Here is an 11,342-nt window from a genome sequence, read left to right as displayed (position 1 = left end):
TCCCTAGCTGCATATTGATATATGAAATAGCTTGTAATAAAAACAATGATGTGTTAAATAATAAAATTAATGAACATAATGTTGACATTTGTTGAGTCTTGCACACAACATTGTAAATGAAGGAACAGCTCAATAAACTTTTAAAACGCGAAACGGGCGTTAATTGTGGAAAAGTACACACTACGAAAATTGTGAATTGTGGTTCCGATCTGTAAAGGGATTATTGTGCTGTCATGCACCGTGACTTACAACAAGTCTTGCTATAAATGAACATATATTCTGTTTATTTGAGATCAATTTTAGTCTGCGATAACGATGGGTTGGTTGATTTAAGTTTTACGACCTTGACTTGCTCTATGTCGACATTCTCTTACGTCTAATGCATTTAAAAAAAAAAACGTATATTTACGTTCAGGGCATATAATATAAGTCTACCTACAAAATTAAAATCAACATCAACATTATTAAAATAAACAAGAATGGAAAAGAAACAATCATGCACTGTTGCTTTGATATATTTTTTATTAACTATATTTAAGGGGTAATGTCTAAAAAAAACTAATTGTCGTACAAATAAAATATTTCATTTAGGTGCTTTCGTTGAAGTTCGCGTTACATATCAAAATGAATGTCATTGGTCGGAACTTTTGCAAACTTTCAATCCTGGTGTTCTCATCGAGGTCCGCGTTCATTAAACAATTCAATACACAATATTTCATCTAGGTGCTTTCGTTGAGGTTCGCGTTACATAGTAAAATGAATTTCATTGGTCGGAACATTTGAACACTTTCAATCCAGGTGTTCTCATCGAGGTCCGCGTTCGTGATTCAATTCAATACACAATATCAAGTCCGATATGGTAAAATAAATTTTTTTTAAACTCTACGAAGTCCGAGTGAATAAATAGAATTTAGAAAATAAAACACTTTTACGATTCTTCAAACACAATACAAATACTATCCTTTTCGCTGATGCATAATTATTACTATGATTTGTATACTTTTCAATTTGGAAACAGTATACCTTACAATATAAATGTTCCTGATTTGATTTATTCCTCGAGAAAATAAATTTGATTTATTCACTTAAATCAATAATTGATCAACTTGAACTTTGAAAAAGTTACAATTATATACCTTTTCACATCCTTTAATTTAAGGTAATTTAATCCAAAAAACATTGTATCATTTAATTTAGATTCTTTATTTCTTATAAAACCAAGTTAACGGTAAATGAAAGATATTTTTACATATAATATTAACATACAGATTTTGCGTATGACAATTTGCACAACTTGAAACGAGCAACAAGAATGAGCGATTGGTGATCAGATTTGAGAACATACTTTTATTTATATATGATTCAAATTAATTTACACAAAATTTTCAAAACACAATATTTTTTTAAATAAATAAAGTGCCCAATTTCGAAACATTTACTCTGCTTACATAGTTAGGTTTAAGAAAAGGTCTTCTACTTTCTGTTAGAGTTGTGCAGTTTAGAATATAGTGAAATATATCAACCAATCTCTTGAGAGTTACAAAGTACATAGTACCTTTCCTGTCTCATAATTCTACGCCATCTACCGGTTTCTATAGGTAACCGATGATTTTCAGTTCTAAACCTTCATAACGTTATCTTATCTTTATAACGTAATACGTCTAAATATTCTTCAAATTCAAAGTTTTCTTTAAACAGTTTTAAACATAATACTTTTGGAGAATATTCCATTTCTGATTTCCAAGTCTGCTGAAAATGATAAAACAATCTGTTTAATAGTTTGGATTAAAACTATAGTTACTCTGATTTAACCAAATATTTTAAAATCCATATTTTTTTAAGATATTTTTTATACATATCAACCAATCGAAAGTATATATCTTTATTACCAAAGTCTATATAAACTATAGGTATACAATTATATCAACAGCAATAATACATATAATACATACATAAACACAGACTATGTGACAGCAGAAGGTGTTGTAGAATAAACAAACATTATTTTAACATTTCGGATCTAAGCTCAAAAGATCTAAATGTAAATTTACCTAAATTACACAATTCTTTTACATTATTAGTACTCATCAGTTTGATAAATTTGTACATCGACGGTTTTTTCCAATAAAATGGCTTCATATAAATTGTTCTAAAACCTTGAAAACGTGGACATTTGAGGATGAAATGAAACTCATCCTCTATATCATTTTTACAAAAAGTACATATTCTATTATTTCTTGCTATACCATAAACTCTTCCACTTTCTATAGCTAAGTAAATCCACCATCTACGTTGAGTTTATAAATATATCTATATAGTTTACTATCAGAACTGTTTACAATGTTAGACCAAAAAATATACCATACGGTGTTCCACATATACTGACATAGGATAAGCGCCTAGCTCTCCATAAAGCTAGGGTTGATTTTTTTCAAGTTTAACTTTCTAATGCATCAATAAAACTAAATCTCCAAATTTCACAGCCAAATAGCAATATATAGTCTTACAATCTTATCAGAAGATTACTGGTAGATTAACTAAAATATTTGCTTCGTTTTTTTATTAATCAATCGATAAATTGAAGATCTGAATGGAATAAAAACATAAATAAAGAAATTATTTGTTTAACGCCATTATCTTTGACTATCCTACAGGTATACTAGCCAGGAGACTGTACAATGGCGGATCCAGGTTTTGTTCTGTAGATAAGAACTCCCGTTTGTTTGACGAAATTATTTTTCGATTGGGACACATGGTTTGAATCCGCAGTGACCAGTGGTTGTCGTTTTTGTATATATTTTTCTATAAGTGCTGTACATCAATCAGGCCGATAGTTTTCTTGTTTGAATTGTTTGAATTCATATTTGTAATTTTGGGAAATGATATAAACGTTTATGCGGTTAGGTTTTTGCTCGTTGTTGAAGGCTGTACGGTGATCTAATTCATTGGCAAGTACACCACATCTTCTTACATTTATTCGTTAAATCATGTAGATCTTCATCAAGCCTAAATAAATAAATGATTTTGAAAATGTACTTATTGTAACTATACAACTTTTAATTCCAAATAATTATGTTTATCTAACATAGAATTATTATCAGCGGAGACATATATACACCAATTCTAAATTGGTTTAAAAAACAGACGCATTAATATTGTCACATGAATATGTAATAGTGTGTTTTTATGTAAAAAAAATCTGTGAATATCTACCACCACTGTTACGGCCTTAAGAGATAAGCTGTTCTCGCGAGCTTTGAATAAACAAATCCAAACCAAAACAAGTACATAAAATGCATATTTTTAATCACAATCTTAATATAGAAACACTTAAATTGTGATACACATTTTTATGAATAATTCAATTTTATTAAATCTTTGTCAATCAGGCATGTACAGCAGCATCAAGGGATTGTAAATATACAATTCCTAATATACAATTCCCTGGCAGTATGACTTTGTATTCTTCTATATGGTGACCTTATTTGAACTAAAAGAAAAAGAAGAAGAAGAAGTCTGGAATTATCGCTATCTGTTCGACGGTCTAAAGATTACAGTGTGTTATCCATCTAGGTGTTCTCGTTGAGGTCTGCGTTCTAAATCTAAAGCATTTCATTGGTCAGAAGATTTGCAATCTTTCAATCCAAGATGTTCTCAATGTAGTCCGCGTTCATATTTCAATAGGATAAACTATAAGTGTAAGTTTTCGATCCCAGTTAACAAAGTAGATTTTTTTTATCCGAAAAAGACGGATTTTCTACATGTTCTACAATAAATTTGTACAACGATTGAATATTGCTAAATGCATCAAATTGTCCAGGTCTAGATCGAACTTGCTTTGCTTCGTCGAAAGTACGAATATAGAAAAATCACAGATTTATATTAAAACTAGAACGTTCAAGAACAGTTAAAGAAATCATCACAATTTGTTTATTGTTAGTTATTTTGTACAAATATAACTATAATGCGAACCCGAAGTTGTAATAAAATTAACGGTACCAATTTTCTTGCACCAGATGTGCATTTCGACAAAACATGTCTCTTCAAAATAGCACGTGAAATCGCAACTAAGCGTGAATTCTTTGGAAAAGCGACGGAATACCTATTGTCAATTTCAAGTTCTGTTTCGACATCATTGTAATATATGTCACTGGACGTTAAAATTCAATCCTTAATTTCGTCTTCGTCAAATAGTGCTGTTGGTTTCTTTTTATTATCATTACATACTAGTATACATGAATACACCCCAAGTTATTCCCATGTAAAGTCATTTACTAGATATTTAGTTCAAAGTAAATTTTAAAGAGAAATTTAAGTCGTATTAGTTCGATAATGCTTCAAAATAAATATAAACTGAGGATACATGTATAACTGCCATATTCCGAATTCCCGACATTCATTTATGTAAATGAAGAAAAGATAACTATGATCGGTATCTGTGTGAATCTACGGCTCAATCAAGCTTCATACAGAATATGAATTTTCTTGATTATGATTGCCAAGGAAAAAACCATGCAGGAGATTAAACTAGCCCAATTGATTTGTGTGTGAACTATAACAACTGAAATCGTAATTATGCTGTAGTGTACGCTGGTGGTTTCTGTAATATGAAGGCGTATGGCAACCATTCTACCATACTTAGTTCAAAATTTTAAAGTACACCACAACCCTTTTCTTTGTCCATAATACGCTCAGGAGCATACATCTTACTATTGTGCATGGATTGGTAGTAAATGCAACTTTTTAACTGTAGTCCATTTGATATCAAAGTATCATACTACTACTGAGGCTATCGTGCAATACCCCCACTCCGCATTCATAATAGTTTAAACATGCATAGTTAAAATTTTAGATCCTTCCTTTATGGTTTAGTTCAACCTGCAACACATTTTATTTGATGTTATCAATGCTAAACATGTAAAATGAAACAATAACTTACTGTAATACTAATATATAAATATGTTGTATGGTCATACAAACCGAAATCACTACTAGACTAAGTGTTGACACGCTCAAATTAACAAAATTGTGTTTCAAAAAACCAATGCACAAAATTGATATCATAGGATTTAGTTAAACATTTAAACCAGTTCCAGGAATGTATTACTTGACAAGAACAATTAAAATGTAGGACAAATTCGGCTTACAACACGAACTTTGTTCAAATAATAGTACCAAACATGTGACAAAATGACGGGTATGTAACAGAAGTATCGAAATCACTGATGGATTGGTGGATAGCTACTGTTTGTTCAACGTTCAGTGACAAGTATCTCATGTGCATATTACAATACCAAATTAAACTAACTTGAGCAGACGACAAAAGCGAAATTGTGACAAATTTTATTTCCTAGTGTTATTTAGGAAGTCAAACATGTGTATGGAAAGTAAATTTTACTATTTTTTATTGAACAAGATAAGAAGATTACTATTATTTATTGAACAAAACAAGAAGTTCAAAACCGGTAAAAGAAATTAAACCCGGTGAATGACACTCCTTATTGCTGAATTTGGGTTTGGCTGACCTTTATTTCTATTACGTTTTAAAACAATTATTCAAATCAAATATACAATTATTTTACTACTTTTTTTGGGGGGGGGGGGGGGGGAAGTCATTGACCCTAAAAAAAATAACAACAATACAGGCCTATAGTATTTTGAAGCAATTTTTGAAGTATTCAAATAAAATGAAACGTCTTATATTTTTTACAAATACAAGGAAAAAGCAAGTCTGTCCAAAAAGGATTGATATTTCAGAAAAATGTATAGTGTGTTCTTTGTAAACGTAAACCAGAATACATATAGTTGTCTATTATAACAGTCACAAACCATGTCTAGAAATAAAAATCAGCAGTTTACCATCCATGCAATAATATTTTGTCGAGAGTGATCGAGGAAACTTTATCAGATAATTCAAATTATCGGACACTTAATTTTTTCAGAACATTTTATTGTTAATATCCGAGCCATAAAATACATACATTATATCTGGCATAGTCCCAGATTATATTCTCTGGTAATATGCATCCTTCATTTAAAGTCTTGTTTTTCTTAAACACTTTACATCGTATATCAGGGGCACTGCCGAAAATAATCTTTAAAAAAGCAAATTCAAGTTGTAACCTTTAGAACTTGTATGTCTGATAATTTGCTCACATGACAAGAAATTTTACAATAAACATTGGTCACGCACGATAGATTCTGATGTAAGACATGTGCCGTTACAATAGCCAGTTTGCACGCATCAGCGCACACATGTTTGTCGAATAGGCCAGTTGATTGGAGGAAAGTTACCGAAAACCACGCCTACCTTTAACTAATATCCAATCAAACGCCTTTAACATAAACATAAATAATACATGGGTAAAATTACAGAGATTTTGTTGCGTATTCAATATTTGAAAAAAAATAAACTCTTTATTATTCAAACTTAAAATTATAGAATATGCTCGTAATGCATTTTCGCAATTTACAATACATTTGATGTTATACATAATTTCACCTACCTAGTGAGGAAAAATTACAAATAAAAATTGCAAATTACAACCAGGTTCAATGTTCAGTGTTAAGTATTTCATATATGCGCAGGTCCTGAGGCAGAAAATCGAATTATTCATTCACTTATATGATCTTCAAAAATAACGATTGCGGGATGATGGACAGGAAGACTTCAAACGTAGGAGTGTGAACTATAGCTGTCAGTAACTTAAGTACTCTTAGCTAGTGTTTTTTTGTTGTTATGGTAAGGGACGACATCGAAAGTTCAATGAAGAATACAAAACTGAATTCACATAGGTTTTTTACTGACCTCCACACCCCCCCTCTTAACTTAATTTGGTAAAAATTGATTGACCAATAGGGATATATGTAAAATCGATTTTAGATTAACAAAACTTGCAGCAAAGTTGATCCCCCCCCCCAAACTATTTGATTTAAGTTTTTTTTTTATCCTACATCGATCTTTTGATGTCATCCCTAAACAAGTGAATCTTTCATTGTTGAAGACCCTTTAGGGAATATAAAGATGAACAGGAATAAAAACGCTGACCATTAATTATTTGTATTTTTGTTAAACATTGACTTTGTCTGCGATTACTGGTTCCGTATACGTTTACTCCATATTCCTTTATTTCTATAAAAGCCTCTGTCTTGACAGTAAGTTGACATTACGCCACGAGTTATCGTTCCTGACGTTATCGAATAACGTTCACACATACAAGCCAATGCAGCAGGTTCTGCAATCACAAAGTGATTAAATAATCTGATAAAAAAAATTACTACATGTAACCAAACTTATTTAATGCCAGCTACAAGTAAACAGACGGATTTGAACAGAAATTATTTTTTTGTGCGTATGCTATAATGGTTCATTTTCAAAATTTATTATCATATGAAGAACACGTTTGAGCAATATATTTCTGGACAAATACGACTTCAATACGATAAAAAAAAATTGCAACCAATATAAAAAATGATGTGGTAGGATTGGTGGGAGATATCCGTTTGCGCCAAAAATGCGTCCTTTTGCGCCACAACTTTTTTTCTCAAATGTTACGTTTGCGCCACATGTTTTAAAATTAGATGGTATGATTTGCGCCAAAAATAAAACATACGATTGTGCCAGTTAAAAGAAAAACTACTTCCCTACCCCTTTATTCGGACTTGGGTCCGGCATTGTAGCATGTTTTTCTTACTGCTGCTGCTGCATGGGTACTTCCACATTTAAAGTATGTAGTAGCTTTTAACTTTTATTCATTGTCCAAAAACCGGGTTGGTGATGAGACAACTATTCACGAGAGACAAAATGACACAGAAATTAATAACTTTAAGTTACCCATACGGCCTGCAACAGTGAGTAATTTTTACAAAGCACTCTCTTTTTCTGTCAAAATTATATCTTTAACTTTAAATTGACAAATGCAGGAAATTATTCGTAAATAATGTACTAAACACTGGGGAACATTCATAATAGAAAGTGGACAAATAAAAATCATGATTTATAGGGTGTTTTTTTTCGGAATTTACTCATGTTTTAGTGAAGCCATTTGTAACGCATCTTTGTCGGAATTAAAATAAAAACAAAAAAGTTATAAATATATATATTCATTTTGTCTTCATGTCTCTCACATAAACATTTTACCAAGCTGACCACACTCTTACTTATTAGTTGGCGCGCATCAACATTAAAACCTATGGCAAATAACTATGTCGGGAAATAAATGAAACAAAAGCAAAATTATTTGTCCTTTTAATCATTTTAACTTTTAAATAAGAACAACACATTTTATTAAAATAATCAAGTATTAATCTTTTCGATACAATTGTTAATTGCTTAGATTAAAGAATATATAATTGTTTGATCAGTTGTTATATTATTTTGCACGTGTCAATCGGTTCATTGATTTTCGGTATATCTAAGAAAAATGGGCACGTGCCTAGAAAATGTTGAATATCTTTTTTATTTATGATTATTTTTCTATAAAATTTGAAATTTATGCATTAAATATCAATCTTTAACATAATATGTAAAAATAACACGTATAACAGTACTCTTTCTAGTCCTAAGTGGCATTGTATAGTCCTTAGTGCACCGTTAAGGAGTCCTTAGCAGTGTTTAGACGTACCGCCGTAAAACAACCATCAAAAACCGAGCAATTATAAAACTTTTTACTGAATCATATTTTTAAAGTACTCTATTTCTGCATGGATGAAGCAACGACACCACCATCGCCTTAAATGATGGAGTAAAAAACTCAGTAATTCAAATGAATCACACGTGAAATTTTTCATGTTCTTTTCACTTGAACTTTGCAAAAATATTAAGGTATTTTTAATGATTTCAATTAAATTTTAGAAAAAAGATATTATTTTAACAATGTAATTTTTAAAAATTACGTGCATTTTACGTGTACCAAATTCCGGTGATTTATGCATGAACTATTATCATAAGATTCACGTGGAACCAACCAGTATAAGCAAGTTTAAAGTATTTCAAATGACAATTAACACTTAGACTATAGCCATACAGTAGGACAGTAAATGAACAAAAGACAAGTAAATCAGAAACATGCATGGATCACGCAAAAACATGCAGGGGCGACACTGAAGTAATGGGAGTTTGCTTCTTGCAAGAAATTGGCCGTGAAAACAATTTGATATGAAGACAAGCCTTTGTTTCAACTTTGTTTTAAAATTTCCAACATAAGGCTGTTACGGCCCAGATCAATGTTCTTAAGCATCACATATTTTTCTTTCATCTTATTGTTAGCTTTCTTAAATAAATATTTACATATTATAAACTATATTTTTTATTATTTCTTTTTTGTTCAATTTCAGTTTAAAATCCTTTTTATTTACCATATTGGACTTCTTATTGTGTATTGAATTGAAACACGAACGCGGACCTCGATGAGAACACCTGGATTGAAAGTTTGCAAATGTTCCGACCAATGAATTTCGTTTTACTATGTAACGCGAACTTCAACGAAAGCACCTAGATGAAATATTGTGTATTGAATTGAAAAATGAACGCGGACCTCGATGAGAACACCTGGATTGAAAGTTTGCAAATGTTCCGACCAATGACATTCATTTTGATATGTAACGCGAACTTCAACGAAAGCACCTCGATAAATTATTTTTTTGTACGACAATTAGTTTTTAATTTGGACATTACCGCTAAAATATAGTTAATAAAAATTATATCAGAGCAACAGTGCATAATTGTTTCTTTTCCATTCTTGTTTATTTTAATAATGTTTATGTTGATTTCAATTTGGTAGGTAGACTTATATAATATGCCCTAAACGAAAATAAAATGCATTAGACGTAAGAGAATGTCGACTTAAAGCAAGTCAAGGTCGTAAAACTTAAATCAACCAACCCATCGTTATCGCAGACTAAAATTTATCTCATATATACCGAATATATTTTTATTTATAGAGAGACTTTTTGTACATGTACGTCTAGGTGAATGACAGCACAATAATCCCTTTACAGAATCGGAACCACAATTCACAATTACCGTAATGTGCTGCTTGTTCGCAATTAACGCCCGTTTCGCGTCAGTGACCGATATTACAATTTGACACAGTTTTAAAAGTTTTTTGAGCTGTTCCTTTATTTGCAATGTTGTACAAGACTTAACTGTTTATTAAATTCAACAAATGTTAACATTATGTTCATTCATTTTATTATTTAACACAACATTGTTTTTATTACAAGCTATTTCATATATCAATATACAGCTAGGGAATATTTGTTGTTGACCGAAACTATAAGATACATCGATTTAAACTATGTGAAAAATAAATAATTTTTGTAAGATACTTTAATTTCCGTGTCTATATTTAATTAACGAGTACACTATAGTAAGACAGAAAAAGAGAAACGGAAATATACAGGAATACCTAAAGTTTCGTAAGACATTGCAATGGACCATACGTTACTTACATGTCACAAGTTTTCATAGCACTCAGCAAGTTTTGAAACGAATATGTGAGATAAAGATCTACTGCATTCGGGCAAATTAAAAATATGTTAAACATCTAACTATTTTATTTTTAACAGATTCACAAGTTTTGAAATTTTTAAACCGTGCACCAATATTTTATTGTTTTTATTTAAATTCCTTATATGTTACGTGTATTGATCATTCATTTGTTTAAATTGTGAAGTATATTACTTTAATAAGAATACACGCATTTATATATATAAGTCGATAAAGTTTGAAACAAATAAACGAAAGATACATCGATGTTGTTTTGCTTGAGTGATTTACCTGTTAAAAGCTCGGGTCGCAACACGGTTTAAAACGAATTGATACCAGTTTGAAATAGTTTAACGGGGGCGTGGCCTATTTGTTTGACGTAACTTACCGCCAACTTGAATTAAATTGAACGACCGCAAGCGAAGCTATTTGACTGGCATTAAAATGATTTGATATGCATTGAAATAAATTAAAAATGATTTTTAATTTTTGTCAATCTTTATCAAATGACGATTAATTTCATTTAAACAGCGTTAACACGTTTTTGTCCGATCAAGTTAAATTGGGGTTACTAGTGATGGCTTGTTGGATTGGTGTGTAGATCATACCCCAAATCAATATACAGTTATCAAACGTAAATGCATTTTAATATAGGATGTCAATAAAAAGGAGGGTCATTTTTGTATAAAATCTCGTAAAATTAGGACCCATATTTTTGGCACATCCCCGTATACCCAATGATAGGAAGTTAACCCCCCCCCCCGTGCCTGGTACAATACAAATTTTTAATCCTGGAATCTATGATAAGTTTTTTCAATACCAATACATCATTGTGTATGTAACTAAAACATAG

This window comes from Mytilus trossulus, chromosome 14 (genome assembly GCF_036588685.1).
Source record: "Mytilus trossulus isolate FHL-02 chromosome 14, PNRI_Mtr1.1.1.hap1, whole genome shotgun sequence".
Classification (NCBI taxonomy): Eukaryota; Metazoa; Mollusca; class Bivalvia; order Mytilida; family Mytilidae; genus Mytilus; species Mytilus trossulus.
Note: the sequence above shows the minus strand (reverse complement) of the source record.